We start from the raw sequence: 14,392 nt of genomic DNA, 5'->3' as shown, positions 1-14,392 counted from the left end.
ATGTCCATGAGCGGCAGTAGCCAGTTACCATCAGTGGACAGCATGCTCGCTTGCTACTTCTATCCTGACTAATATATTATATTACATACTAGCTGACCCGGCAAACTTTGTACCGCCTCAAAATCTATTTATCAAATATATTTCAGATAAAATATATCCTATGTTACTCGAAGATAATGTAGCTTTCGAATGGGGAAAAAAATTTTAAAATCGGTCCAGTAGTTTTTGAGCCTATTCATTACAATCAAACAAATAAACAAAGTTTTCCTCTTTATAATATTAGTATAGATTACATACTAGCTGACCCGGCAAACTTTGCACCGCCTCAAAATCTATTTATGAAATATATTTCATATAAAATATATCCTATGTTACTCGAAGATAATGTAGCTTTCGAATGGTGAAAGAATTTTAAAATCGGTCCAGTAGTTTTTGAGCCTATTCATTACAACCAAACAAACAAACAAAGTTTTCCTCTTTATAATATTAATGCAGATAAATACGAAATTAAGTTTGTTTGTTTGCTTTCACGCTTAAACTACCGAAACGATTGTCATGAGTTTTGGTACACATGTTGTCAGGGGTCCAAAATAGGACATAGGGTAACTTTTATCCCGAAAAAGGTACTGTTCCCGAATATAATAATTATCATCGACCTCTAAGCACGAACGAATCTGCGGGTAAAATCTAGAATTTTATAATAAAACTAGTGGTGCATAACGGCTTCGCCCGCATTTTAAAGAAATAATATGATATACATAAAACGGAAAATGTGTACCTGCATTGGAATGACAGTGGTGCCATCTGTCGAAAATTGGTCTTACCAACTCCCAAACCCTCGTGGGCTCTTGGACAACAACTTTGCTAAAGATCATCACTTGATCAAATGCACTGTTGCCGATTCTATAACTACTTACGAATTAAAAATTAATTAAAAAAACGTTTTCCCACTTTTCCCACGGACTAAATTGTGAATCTAAACCATTCTCAAGTCCCCTTGAACACACACAACAAATTTCATCAAAATCAGTTCAGTCGTTTAGGAGGAGTTCAGTGACATACACACGCACATAAGAAATATATATATAAAGACTAGCTGACCCGGCAAACGTTGTGTTGCCATATAAATAAAAAAAATGTTAAGGGTGAACAACCCTTATCACTTACGGGTTTGAAAAATAGATAGAATATTTGAAACTGCGATGGTAGCGAAGTCTGTCGAATCCAATGTGAAACATTCCAAAATCAACAAGTACTTACGAATTAAAAAAACCTTTTCCCACGGACTAAATTGTAAATCTAAACCATTCTCAAGTCCCCTTGAACACACACAACAAATTTCATGAAAATCAGTCCGGTCGTTTAGGAGGAGTTCAGTGACATACACACGCACATAAGAAATATATATATATATATATATAAAGATAATTATTAATTATCTGTATTCATGTTCTACGTTGAATATAGGTCAGCGACATCACAGAACAACCCTTAAACACGTGGGCGCTTGAGCACCTCTCAACCCCGAGATTTCAACCTTTCAGTAAGAACTTGACACTTAACACAGATTGTAGTGACGTCACTTCAGGTTAATAAAACATTTGTCTAAATATTTCGGAAAAATTCCACTATTTTTGAGTTAGGTGACCTGAGTTCAAAACCTAGGCGTTTTCTTTTTTAGGGTTCCGTATACGGAAGTTAAAAACGGAACATTATTACTAAGTCTCCGCTGTCTGTCCGTCTATCACAGGGCTGTATCTCTGGAACCGTAATAGATAGACACTTGATTTTTAAATTATTACTTCACTTCCTTAAATTATTAGAAAATTTGAAGGAAACATAATTATGTACATCCCTTAAAATGAATTTATCAAAGGTATGTGAAGTGAACAGTAATGGATTGACCACAATATTGCAGGATTTGAAGATGGCCACCGCAACACCTATTTCTACCTTTTTTTTTTTTGGTTTCGAGGGGGAAACCTTCAAAAGGTACCCAGTGTCGTGGAAGCGACACGGGGTTATGTGGGATTCTTACCGCACTAAAACCCCCCCGTGGCCGTCCTCAGCGTTGCCAAGAGGACTCCAGGATCTACGGAACGCAACCGGAGCCCTCTGAACGCTTTGCCCCTTCGGGCTCCTCCTAGGTGAGCTTCAGGACTCACTACCGTCTGGTGTTTACGACGGTATGCGACCACACATACCGCCGTTCTTCCCGGAGTTGCTTGCTGGACGGCTCGACCTCCCAATCTTGTCGCCCGCAACCCCGGAAGCCCCCTTTTAGTCGCCTCTTACGACAGGCAGGGGATACCGTAGCCCTATTCTAGTCCCGGGACTGCAGGGACAACACCTATTTTTACCTAATAACAGCAATGTTAAGCGCTGCTGTTCTGGTTTGAAGGGTATGGTAAGGGAGACATGTCACAGTGGGACAGTAATGTCCCACTGTGACACGGGACACTGAATGATGGATTTGGATATCTGTTCTGGGTCTGGGTGTTTGTTTTTAGTGTGAGGCTGTGAGTGTAGAAAGCGTCTTTTTAACACGCTTTTATTAGCTTGGGTTGTACGTTTGTATATATGTATGTACGTAACAGTAACGGAATCTTTGAGCCCGATTTCTATACACTTTGAACGTTCAGTTTAATACAAAATTTTGAATAATTATCAAAAACCGATGACAATACACGATTTTAATAATTTTGTACCATTGTCCTTATCAACATCTTCAGGATTAACGATTTTCGAGGCGAGATTTTTCAAGCACCTTCAGCAAAGTTCATCGCAAGTTGAGATTGCAAATAATTATTGCTTTTTAGTTTCAATAGGCGTAACGGTTATAGCGTTATTTTTAGTTTAGAAAATAATCATGTTATTTCCCTATAACTCAAATGTTCTGAAATATATCTATAATGCCCTCTTGTAGAATGATTTTTAGGATTCCGTATTCAAAGGTTAAAACGAAACCCTCTGCAGTCTGTTCGTGTGTCATTGGGCTTTATCTCGTAAATCGTAATAGATAGACACTTGATTTTTTTACAAACGATGCATAATGGTGGTCGCTATAACAACAAATACTAAAAAAAAAAAATATAGTTCAAAAAACTAAAAAACACGCTTTTATGATAAAATCAACTAAAAAGAAGAAAATAATTTTCAATCTAAGAATCAATTAAGGAACAGTAAATAGTATAATTGTGGAAAAAGTGTGGGGTGCTCCATTTATCAGGATCGAAAAGCATTTTGGATTGAAAATTATTTTCTACTTTTTAACCGACTTCCAAAAAGGAGGAGGTTACTCAATTCGACCGTATATATATTTTTTTTTTTTTATGTTTGTTCGGCGATTTTTTCACGATGCCGCGACCGATCGACATGATTCATACACCATTGTATGCGGCTAGTTTCACAGGGGGTCCCATTTCGAGGAAATTTGAAAATTTTCGCCAGTTTTCCCGGGAAATTGGAAAAACCCGATTTCTTTCTTTTCTTTCCCAATATAAACTTCAATAACTCGAGTATTTCTTAACCAATTTCAATTTTCTTTTTTTCATATGAAAGGGTGTTTTGTTGCGGTACTTTCCTACTATAACATTAGTATGCTCTGATGATTAGAATTTAAGTAATGGGGTGGAACTCATCATCACTACCCCTGCTTTTAACATATTTTATGACAACTTTCCTTCTGCCCACTCAATTCTCATGAAACTTTAAATGAACATTGAGTATCTAGATTAACATGATATGATGGAAAATTCGACCTTCAACTCTTCAACCCTGGTAATGCAGAAGTGCCTCCTCCCTCAACCATACAAGTAAGGCATTTGGAACTTATGGATATTTAACAAGGTTGATAGGTAGAGATATATGATGGAAAATTTGGCCTTCAACTCTTTAACTCTGATAATGCAGAGGTGCCTCCTGCCTAAACCATACAAGTTAGGCATTTGGAGCTTACGAATATATGATAAGGTCTTTGAGCAGAGACATATGATGGAAGATATGAACTTCAATTCTTCATTCCTTATGATGCAGAGGTGCCTCCAATGTAAAGTATATAGATTAGACATTTGTTGTAATGAAGTTGGTAGACAGAGATATATGATGTAAATTTTGACCTTCAACTCCTTAGATCTGATGATGCAGAGGTACCTCCAGCCTAAACCACATGAATAAGCCATTTAGTGCTTTCACACATATTTTACAGGTCCTAAGCAGGTACATGTAATGAAAAACATGACCTTCAACTCTTTCACTCTGATAATGCTGGTGTGCTTCCAAGTTAAACCACAGGAGTTAGCCATTTTGTGCTTTCATATATGTATTAACGTCACTAAGCAGACACATATGATGAAAATTCAAGGTCTTAACCCTGATAACTTTGACCGTAAAGTCTTCAATCCTAGTGACGCAGGGACACTGCTGGCCTAAACAACAGTAACTTGACAATCACTTCTTACAAATATAAAATATGATTAATGAATACGCTGTAGTTTTCCTTAACTATTGAATTAAGGTAAATTGGACCGACTCACTCGCAGAGTTTTACCACCTAGTTTGATTTATTTACTTTTCTGTTCCAACCTAACCTAGCAAACAATATAGAATTGCATGTAGCCTCGCCTATAGTGTTTTGTATTGAATTGGTTAGGTTAGGTTGAAACATATAAGGCAATATAAAACTAAGCGAGCAGAGCGCGGAAGCGCCCTGCGAGCGGGTGGGTCCAATTCGTATGAATTCAGACCTTACCTTTATTCATGATCACCTTTATACAATTTTACATAATATTAATACAAACATTAACATATCATCACTAAAAAGGGTGAAAAAAAAAATTTTAACAAAAAAATAAAACCGACTTCTATGTCACTACAAAGTAAAAAATAATTGAAATAAGTGTTGGTTTAATACATATTTCTGAAGTCGGCGCTCATATTAGACACGCTGTTTACGCCATTATCAAACGAAATATATTGAGCGCCAACTTCAGAAATACATATTAAACCAACCAAACCAAAGCATGCAGTCCACCTGATGTGGCTACTGCCGCCCATGGACATCTGTAATCAACCCCAGATAGGATTAGATATTCCTACCTGAGGTCGGCCACAGATGCGCCGCTACCCCTGAGGACTAAGCTGGAACGCCTCGGAAAAGTCTGTCTCCCTTACCACACCCTTCAAACCGGAACACAGCAGCGCCTAACACTGCTGTTATTAGGTAGAAATAGGTGTGGCGGTGGTGCCGCCGGAGTCGAACCACAAAGGGTTCTACCACCTTTAAACCACCATTTTCTTATTTATATGGCAACACAACGTTTGCAGGGTCAGCTAGTAAATATGTAAGCATGAGATACAATACGATATTTTTTAATAATATTGAAGTTGCAGACAATAATGCAGTATATTAATAGTGAATTACTACTGCCGCTATATATTCCTATACCTATCTGTGATTATATTTCAATCTGAGGTTGGCTACAGATGGGTTGCTACCCCTGAGGACTACATTGGAACAACTAGGATAAATAAGTAGCCCTTACTACCAGTGGCGGACTAAGATCGTCGGAGGCCTGGGGCGGAAAGTTGAATGGAGGCCCCGAAAAAAAAGGCCACTGAATCACAGGCGAACTTTTAGCCTGTTATACGGTAACCTTTTTTTCCGCTGATTGATACATATTTCATACATTGTTTGATTCTGACGACCTTTTTTTTAGCAACTGTATTTGAAGATCCCCAGGATCGGAGGCCCGGGGCGGACCGCCCCCCCTTAAGCCGCTAGAGCTTACTACACCGTTCAAAGCGAAACACAGCAGCGCTTAACACTGCTGTTAACACAAATAGGTGTCGCGGTGGTGCCGTCAGAGTCTAACCACAAAGGCCTTCATAATCTACACTAATATTATAAAGAGGAAAACTTTGTTTGCATGTTTGTTTGTTATGAATAAGCTCAAAAACTACTGGACCGATTTTACATTATCAACGAGTAACATAGGCTATATTTTACATGAAATATATTTGATAAATAGATTTTGAGGCGGTACAAACTTTGCCGGGTCAGCTAGTACATGATAAATAATATACGTAATGCAAAATTTTGAAATTATCAATAATAGCAATAGTGGGGCCTTTAACAAAATGCGGTTATTCCACTCTCATGACATAACCCAACATTCATTAGGTTAGTTCAAATACCTCAGAACCGGTTAGCATATACCACTACTGGGTGTTATAATCATGTTTCTAACATTTGGTGTTTGTAATATAATTCAACGATCTTTTGCCCGCGGCTTCGCTCGCGTTACGAAGTAATATTTTCATCCCCTATTTTATCCCCTTGGGGGTAGAATTGATCAAAATCCTTTCTTAGCGGATGCCTACGTCATAACATCTACCTGTATGCCAAATTTCAGCCCGATCCGTCCAGTGGTTTGGGCTGTGCGTTGATAGATCACTATGTCAGTCAGTCACCTTTGAGTTACATACTCGTATATTTAGAAGATGATTTCATGTGATTATTGAAGGTATGATACTGGGGCATTTGTGGCCGACCTCAGGTAGGAATCTATCTGGGGTCTATTACAGATGTCCATACACAGCAGTAGCCATTTACCGTCAGGTGGACTGTATGCTCGTCTGCTACGCTTATATTACATAAAAAATACTCGTATATTACAGTAGTAGCAGACGAGCATGCAGTCCACCTGATGGTAAGTGGCTACTGCCGCCCATGAACATTTACAATCAGCTCAGACAAGATCAGATTCCCACCTGAGGGCGTCCACAGATGCGCCACTACCCCTGAGGACTAAGCTGGAATGCTTCGGAAAAGTATGTCTGATTTGAAGTAGTATTTTGATGGTAGAACCCTCTGTGGTTCTACTTCGGCTGCACCACCGTTCTTTCTGTTATATATGGTAAGCGCTGTGTTCTGGTTTGAAGGGTGTGGCAAGGAACACATACCTAAGTTACGTATTTTATTTATTTGAAAGAAGTAGGTTGTGTATTTTTTTAATTTTTATAACCAAATTCCCCAACCCAATTTATAACCAAATTACCAATTTTTTTTTTCTTTTTTTTTTAGTTTTTTTAGTTTTATTTTTTATCACTTCTTAACAGATTTGTTTACTGATTACTTCTCTTTTCTTTGTAAGAATGTTGTGCAAACCTTTAATTTAAGTGCATATAACTGTAATGTTGTGACTCTTTATTTTTATTTTGTATATTTTAGCATAATATGTACTTAGCTGGTATGCCTGTAATAAATAAATAAATAACCAAAGTATTAGTAATATGCTAGGTATTTATTTACATCGACTATAATCCAAAATTAATACATTTGAAATTTCTCCCAAATATTAGTTTAGATTTAGTCTTCACATCTGACAAATTTAGTTTTAAACAAACTAACACATTGCTATATATGTTTTGTTATTGAGGTATATGCATCTATACTAATATTATAAAGAGGAAAACTTTGTTTGTTTGATTGTAATGAATAGGCTCAAAAACTACTGGACCGATTTTAAAAATTCTTTCACCATTCGAAAGGTACATTATCCACGAGTAACATAGGCTATATTTTATATGAATATATTCGATAAATAGATTTTGTGGCGGTACAAAGTTTGCTGGGTCAGCTAGTTTTTAATAAAATTAATAAGGAGATATATAGTTATTTTTACAGTTTCCTAGGGATCGAAATTCAACCCAAAAAGTAAATTTTCCAATTTTATTCAATCAATAATTTCTATATAAAAAATAAAAAAAATGACAAACAAAATTATTTAGAATGTATTGAATTATGTAAATTTTCTTTTTATATAACAAATATATCACACATAAAATATAATAAACATTATTATTTAACGAAAAGAAATTTCAACTCTTGTTTACAACTTAAAAATCTGTAATTTACATTTAAATTTATGATTGAATTTTAATATATCATTTAAAATTCAAAAAAATAATTAGTGATGCAAATTTCTTGTAATAAATGACAAGTATCCACATTTATTTACTATTTTGTACAAAAAAGCAGTTGAAAAAATATAGTACGGTATTTAGAGATTTTATTTTTGACAACTTTTTATATTCTTAGATTTTTTTAATATTAATACGTTTTTAACCAAGTTATAAAAACATAACTTTTACGAATATGTAACTTCACCCAATCGTTCTTAAATTATTTTATTAGAAATTCGTTAAAAAAAGCAGAGAAAAAATATAGTAAGTTATTTAGAGATTAAATTTTTGACTATTATTTATATTTATACATAGTTTTTTTTTTTAATATTAATGCGGTATTTTAAGCAAGTAAAAAAAAACTTTAACCAAACATAACTACAACCAATCGTTAATTAATTAATTCCATTTAATTTTAATTTTTTATATGAACTATTACTAAAACTAACAAACTTTACAATTTAAGTGTTTCACTGACACACTAACCTAATACTTAAAAAATATTAAATAAAATCGCACATGACCAACAAAAAAATTACAATCACTAATAACACGGTACGAAAATTCTACTTACTTATTATTACTAACTTATTAACTACTTAAAAAAACGTCATTTAAATTTACATAGCGTAACGGTACAATTCGTTAACCGAACCTGGTTTATGCGTACTTACGTATAACACTTTCGCTGGCGTGCACACTCACAACCACTCACTCACGTACGATTTACAATCGTATAAACCGTTCGTAATCGTAAATAGTACAACAACGCAACCGCTATCCGCGGCTTACCGTCCACGACTGATATATTCCGTTGTGGCGGTTCCGTTATCGGTTTCAATAACCGCTATCGAGTGAGCCGAATACGTTTCGCGGCGTTATCGGTTTGCATAACCGCTATCGAGACAACCGAATACGTTTTTTGGGTAACCACATACGTACGCGGTTTTGTAAAACTACTACAACAGATAACGGTTTCATTCAACATAATATTGTTTTGTAAAATTCAAATGTAAATTCAAATGTGTAGAACTAAGTTCGCAAAGAATTTTAATGTGTTTTTTTATGTACAATAATAAATTTAGTATTCAGTGAAGCACTTAACATAAAGGTACTTAAAATCTGAATAAGGTGCGAAGTACATGCCATAAAACCAAATAATTTGTAACGTTAAATCATTTTTACTCAGTTTTTTACACGATATTTTTATAATATAAGAGTAGCACAAAAACATGCTGTGCACCTGATGGTAGGTGGCTACTGCCGCGGACATCTGTAAGATTCCGACTAGAGGTCGACCACTGATGTGCTACCTCTCAGGACAAGCTGGAATGTCTCGGAAAACTTTGTCCCTTACACAATAAGATGTAAGAGTTTCTTGACAAAAAAAATTATGGACACCTTAAAAGCCATTATATTTTACGCCCATCTACTGTTAAGGGAGATACTGGCCGTAAATTAGAGCTTCCAGTCTTATTCAATTTTTGATTTCCGGGAAAAAATATCGAGACTCAGTCTGGTCTAGAAATTCCCGGAAATAAAACCATATATGTATAGGTTCTGTATTCTCAGGTCCTAAGCTATCTTGTCCCTGTAGTCTCGGGACTAGAATAGGGCTACGGTATCCCCTACCTGTCGTATGAGGCGACTAAAAGGGGGCTTCAGGAGTCGCGGGCGGCAAGAGTGGGAGCTCGAACCGTCCAGCAAGTAACCCCGGGAAGGACGACGGTGTGTGTGGCGCATACCGTTGTAAACACTAGGTGTGTGGGAGGAGCGTAAACTGCTCCCCTAAGGAAGAGCCCGATTGGGGCATCGCGCTCGGAGGACTCCGGTTGTGTTCCATCGGAGATCCCGGAGTTCTCCAACAAGCGCCGAGGACGGCCACCGGGGGTGTTTTAGTGTGGTAAAAATCCCACATAACCCGGCGTCGCTCCCACGTCGTCGGGTACCTTTTGAAGGTTTCCCCCTCACAAACAAAAAAAAAAGGTCCTAAGCTATCTGTTATGGTTTAAGACAGACTGACAAACAGCTTAGTAATAGGGTACCGTTTCTACGCTTCAAGTATTCAAATAAAAAACCGTTACCGAAAAAGCGGTTTCGAAACTAGTTACCTACAACTACGTTACTTAAGACGGTTTAAACAGCATTGTATTCGTAATTGACCGTATCAGAGCGTATCAGCGCATCGTGAACGAATTTCTTCATTATCTTGCTATTGCTATCTTTATAGACGAGTGGAGGGGATGATCTCACTGCCATCTGTTCATTCTACTTCATTATTTGAAGTTGGAACGGCTTCTGTACCACCGCCAGACTTATGGCAAAGGTGGTAGAACTTTTTATTGTTTAACCCTATATTTGACGGTGTGCACTTAAATGCACATTCAAATGAGATTTTTTTTTCTGAAAAACGCAACATCGAATCTTTTTTATAATAACCCAAAGCGATTTAGCAAACGTTTCTTTACGTCAGAAAATGAAATCTATATCTGTCCCGTTCACAAATTATCAGTGGTAAACAAAATAGCGAGCCGTCGGTCAGCGCCTGCGCAACGCTCTCAAAGTATCTTATTTTATCTGAATGAAATCAAGTTATATCTATGGAATTTATATAATTTTACTTTCTGTAAGCTTTATGCAGTTTTTTGGTAAAATTATTTTTGAGTTATAATGTTTTGAATATATAGTAATTCATGACTTTTGTTATGTGTGCATTAAAATGCACACTACCAACGACATACACTATTACTGTTTGAGAATACTGTGTCTTTAAATGCACATTGCCAACTTTGCTACTATATACTAAGGTTCTGCACACAAGATAGGGGTAGGGTGAACAAAGTTGAGGCAGAGTTGTTTTTTTTATAATTCATGACTGCAATTCATATTTCCCCCCTTCCACTAAATTTCTAGTCCTTAGCTTGCAATATTTTTCTTTCAGATGACTGGAGACCGAAAAATTCTAGCTTTGGTGTTTAAATTGCGAAATTAAATCTGATGTAAAATCCAGCAAATCTTAGAAAGATGAATTCCAGATATGCAGGTCTCATTAACACGTCTCTGAACTCAAGTCCTGTCCATTCAATAGCGTCTTCTGTCAAATATGTAACCATATCCAATAATGATGACTCGAGAACATCTACAATATTAATCCCAGATAAGACCAAATTCTTACTTGAGGTCGGCCATAGATGCGCCACTAGCCCTGAAGACAAAGTTGGAATGCCTCAGAAAAGTATATCTTCTTACCACAACCTTCAAACAAATGGAATAAAGTCCAGTTATATACTCAAATTTAATACAGCATTATAACGGAAATATGGATTAAGGTATAAACAGACAAGTCGCTTTATACCGTACAGATGTGATAGGCCATCGTTAGTATTGTCTTCACAGATTCTGGACATCTTTGTTTGTAATTCCTGGTTACTGTTTCGTCATGAGAACAGTGATAAACAAAAATTAATGCCACTCAAAAAGTTTCGAGTTTGCTTTATGGGAAACTGCGTTTTTTTGGGAGGAGGTCTAATCTCTCAACTCAACTAAAATATCTCCAAACTTGTTGATATGTCATACCTTTTGAGATTTTTATCTTTAGTATTTTCAAAATATATGATATTTATTATGTTTTTTAATTATTTCTTACTTTACTGAGTACTTGGCGGTGTGCATTTAAAGACACATTTTGTTTTGCTTGTGAACCTGGCAGTGTGCACTAAAAGACACATACTATATCCTGAAAACTGAAATTCAGAGATTTTTTATTTTATTTTTCCTAATATCCTTATAACCCAATTAACGCAGGGAAGTAGCAAAAGTATATTTTTTTTAGGGTAAAATTCTCTGCCAAGTATAGGGTTAACCGAAGACACCACTTACTCTACCCAATAAGAGGTAAGGGACACTTACCTTACAAGATATACATATCCAAAGTTTTACAACTTAAGGGCAGCAACGCATCTGTGGTCAAACTAAGGTAGGAATCTAATCTTATCTGGGGTTGATTACTCATGTCCATGGGCGGCAGTAGCCACTACCATCAGGTGGACTGCATGCTCGTCTACTACTTCAAGCGACCATCGTTGCCCTTTGGGGAGTACCAACAAATACCACTTATCAAGTCTGCATGCTCGTGGCTTCTTCAAACTTATAAATCCCATACCCAAATACTGGGTTCCACATGAAATAGATACCCAATTTACTAATGATTAACTCAACTTTCATCATCAACTTGAAACTGATTCACCAATAAAAATATATGAACTGATAAGACAATTTACCTCTTAAAGCCTATATGATAACATACCGAGAATTTCGAGACATATGGTATGATAACAGAGATGTTCTTTGATAAGATTAGCTCATCTTTTTGCACGTACCTGACATATTATTTCAATAGAATTAACGGGATCCATGACTTTAGACTAAAGCTATCACAGAATTGAGACGCTTTAATATGTAAGGGATACTCACGACAGTGTGATTCCCAGAATTTGATCCTTATAAGCAACACTATCCGATGATCAAATAATACAGGGTGTCTTTTTTTCAAAATGAACACTAGTTCCTGGCTAGGAAAAAAGATATTTTAAAAAACAATTGATGCTGTTTTCCTTTTTATCAAAATCGGCCTTGTAACTAGCATTTTTAGCTTATACTTATACTCGTCGTTTCGGATTTGGCCCTGAAGGCCAAAAAATCACCTTGTATATTATTGAAGAAGCCAATTGACATGCAGTCCACCTGATGGTAAGTGCCTACTGCCCATGGACATCTGTAATCAACCCCTGATTAGATAAGCGACCTAACTGAGCTCGGCCACAGATTCATGGCTAAGGACCAAGTTAGAAATCTTTTGAAAGTAGTTCTTCCTTACAATATTTTCAAACCAGAATACATCAGCGCTACTGCAGTCAGACGGTGGTGCTTCGGCCGTTAAACCACTAGCGTGATACATCTTTCTCGTATTAAACATATTGTTAAGGTATATCTTGCCAAAATAAAATTAAATCAATTGTAAGGTAACATTAGAATTAAAATGATTTGAAATTGTTTTATTTGGTGTGTGCCATAGTTTTGTATAGGCCAACGACGGCACTTACAAATTGTCAGTTACAATATTTTTCTTAACCTACTAGCGAATCGGAACGCGACCTCTACTGAGAAGATCCGGTAAAAAACTCAGTGGGTTTGTCTTTTTTTTAATAATAATTATTCTCTTTTTTATATGCCATCATTTTTACATATAATTAATAAAGCATTAGCTCCAGTATCTTGCTTTTATTTATCTAAAAAGAAGTTTGTTCAGCAAGATACGCTACACTTTGACATTTTCTTAATTAACTAATAATTTTGTTATTGATCAGTCCCAAGCTGTTTTATCATCAATATAATCAGAAATTTTATAATAAGCTTTACTTCATTAAAACACTGTGCGCCACCGGACCTTCTAAGTGTGCTTAAAATTATATTGAATCTGTAATAAAGTCAAATACTTGATAGTAACTGTATTATCAGGTTAGAGGGACCAAAAATCGTGTACACTAAAATTGGTCCTTGCAGCCGGATTTGAATTTTGATGAATCATTATCCCCTGCCACTATGTTCGTACACGTTAACCTTCGAAACCGCTTTACCGATTCCAATGGATTCTTTTAATAATATAGGAGTAGCAGACGAGCATGCAATCTAATAAAAGTGGTAGAACCCTTTGTGGTTCGACTCCGGCGGCACCACCGCCACACCTATTTCTACTTAATAACAGCAGTGTTAAGCGCTGCTGTGTTCCGGTTTGAAGGGTGTGGTAAGGGAGACAGACTTTTCCGAGGCGTTCCAGCTTAGTCCTCAGGGGTAGCGGCGCATCTGTGGCCGACCTCAGGTAGGAATATCTAATACTATCTGGGGTTGATTACAGATGTCCATGGGCGGCAGTTCTACCACCTTCATATTAAAAAATTTGATTGGTTCCAGGTTAAAAGATATAATATTTTGGACTCGAAAGATGGAGCTGTTCTCAATTTTTATATTACCTATATTTGTGGACCTTGAAACATAATGCCAGCTTTATTCTAAATATAGTTTGTATTTGATAAATAGACATTAATTATACAAATTAGTTAATAAATAACGGATTAGGAAGTATTTCTAATTACTACTTAGAAATATACCAAATCATTAAGTAATGCTCACAATCATTAATAATCTTATATATAAAATTCTCGTGTCTTAATGTTAGTTACCGTACTCCTCCGAAACGGCTTTAACGATTTTCACCAAATTTTATATGCATATTCACTATTTCAATTGTCAAAACTGGGTACATTTTCTTGTCAGGAGTGAGTAATCTTTACTAATCTATGCTGCTTGCCTACACACATCACAATTAAGGGTCATCCCCACTCTTACAACATACATTGCCTCTACGGCA

The 14,392-nt window shown here is 36.2% G+C and overlaps 1 protein-coding gene across 1 annotated transcript in view; it reads right to left on the bottom strand.

Annotated features, from left to right (window-relative positions):
* ATPCL (ATP-citrate synthase) overlaps positions 1 to 8,782 on the bottom strand; it is a 48,750-nt gene extending 39,968 nt beyond the window's left edge. The window contains exon 1 of the mRNA XM_073087225.1: positions 8,640 to 8,782. The gene's annotated coding sequence lies outside the window, so the exon portion shown is untranslated. The remainder of the gene's footprint in view (positions 1 to 8,639) is intronic.
* Positions 8,783 to 14,392: the final 5,610 nt, after the last annotated feature.

Source organism: Epargyreus clarus, unplaced genomic scaffold (assembly GCF_041222505.1).
Source record: "Epargyreus clarus isolate Ecla_fem2 unplaced genomic scaffold, WU_Ecla_fem_2.2 ptg000025l, whole genome shotgun sequence".
In the NCBI taxonomy this organism is placed as follows: Eukaryota; Metazoa; Arthropoda; class Insecta; order Lepidoptera; family Hesperiidae; genus Epargyreus; species Epargyreus clarus.
Note: the sequence above shows the minus strand (reverse complement) of the source record. Positions and strands in the feature narration are given on the sequence as shown.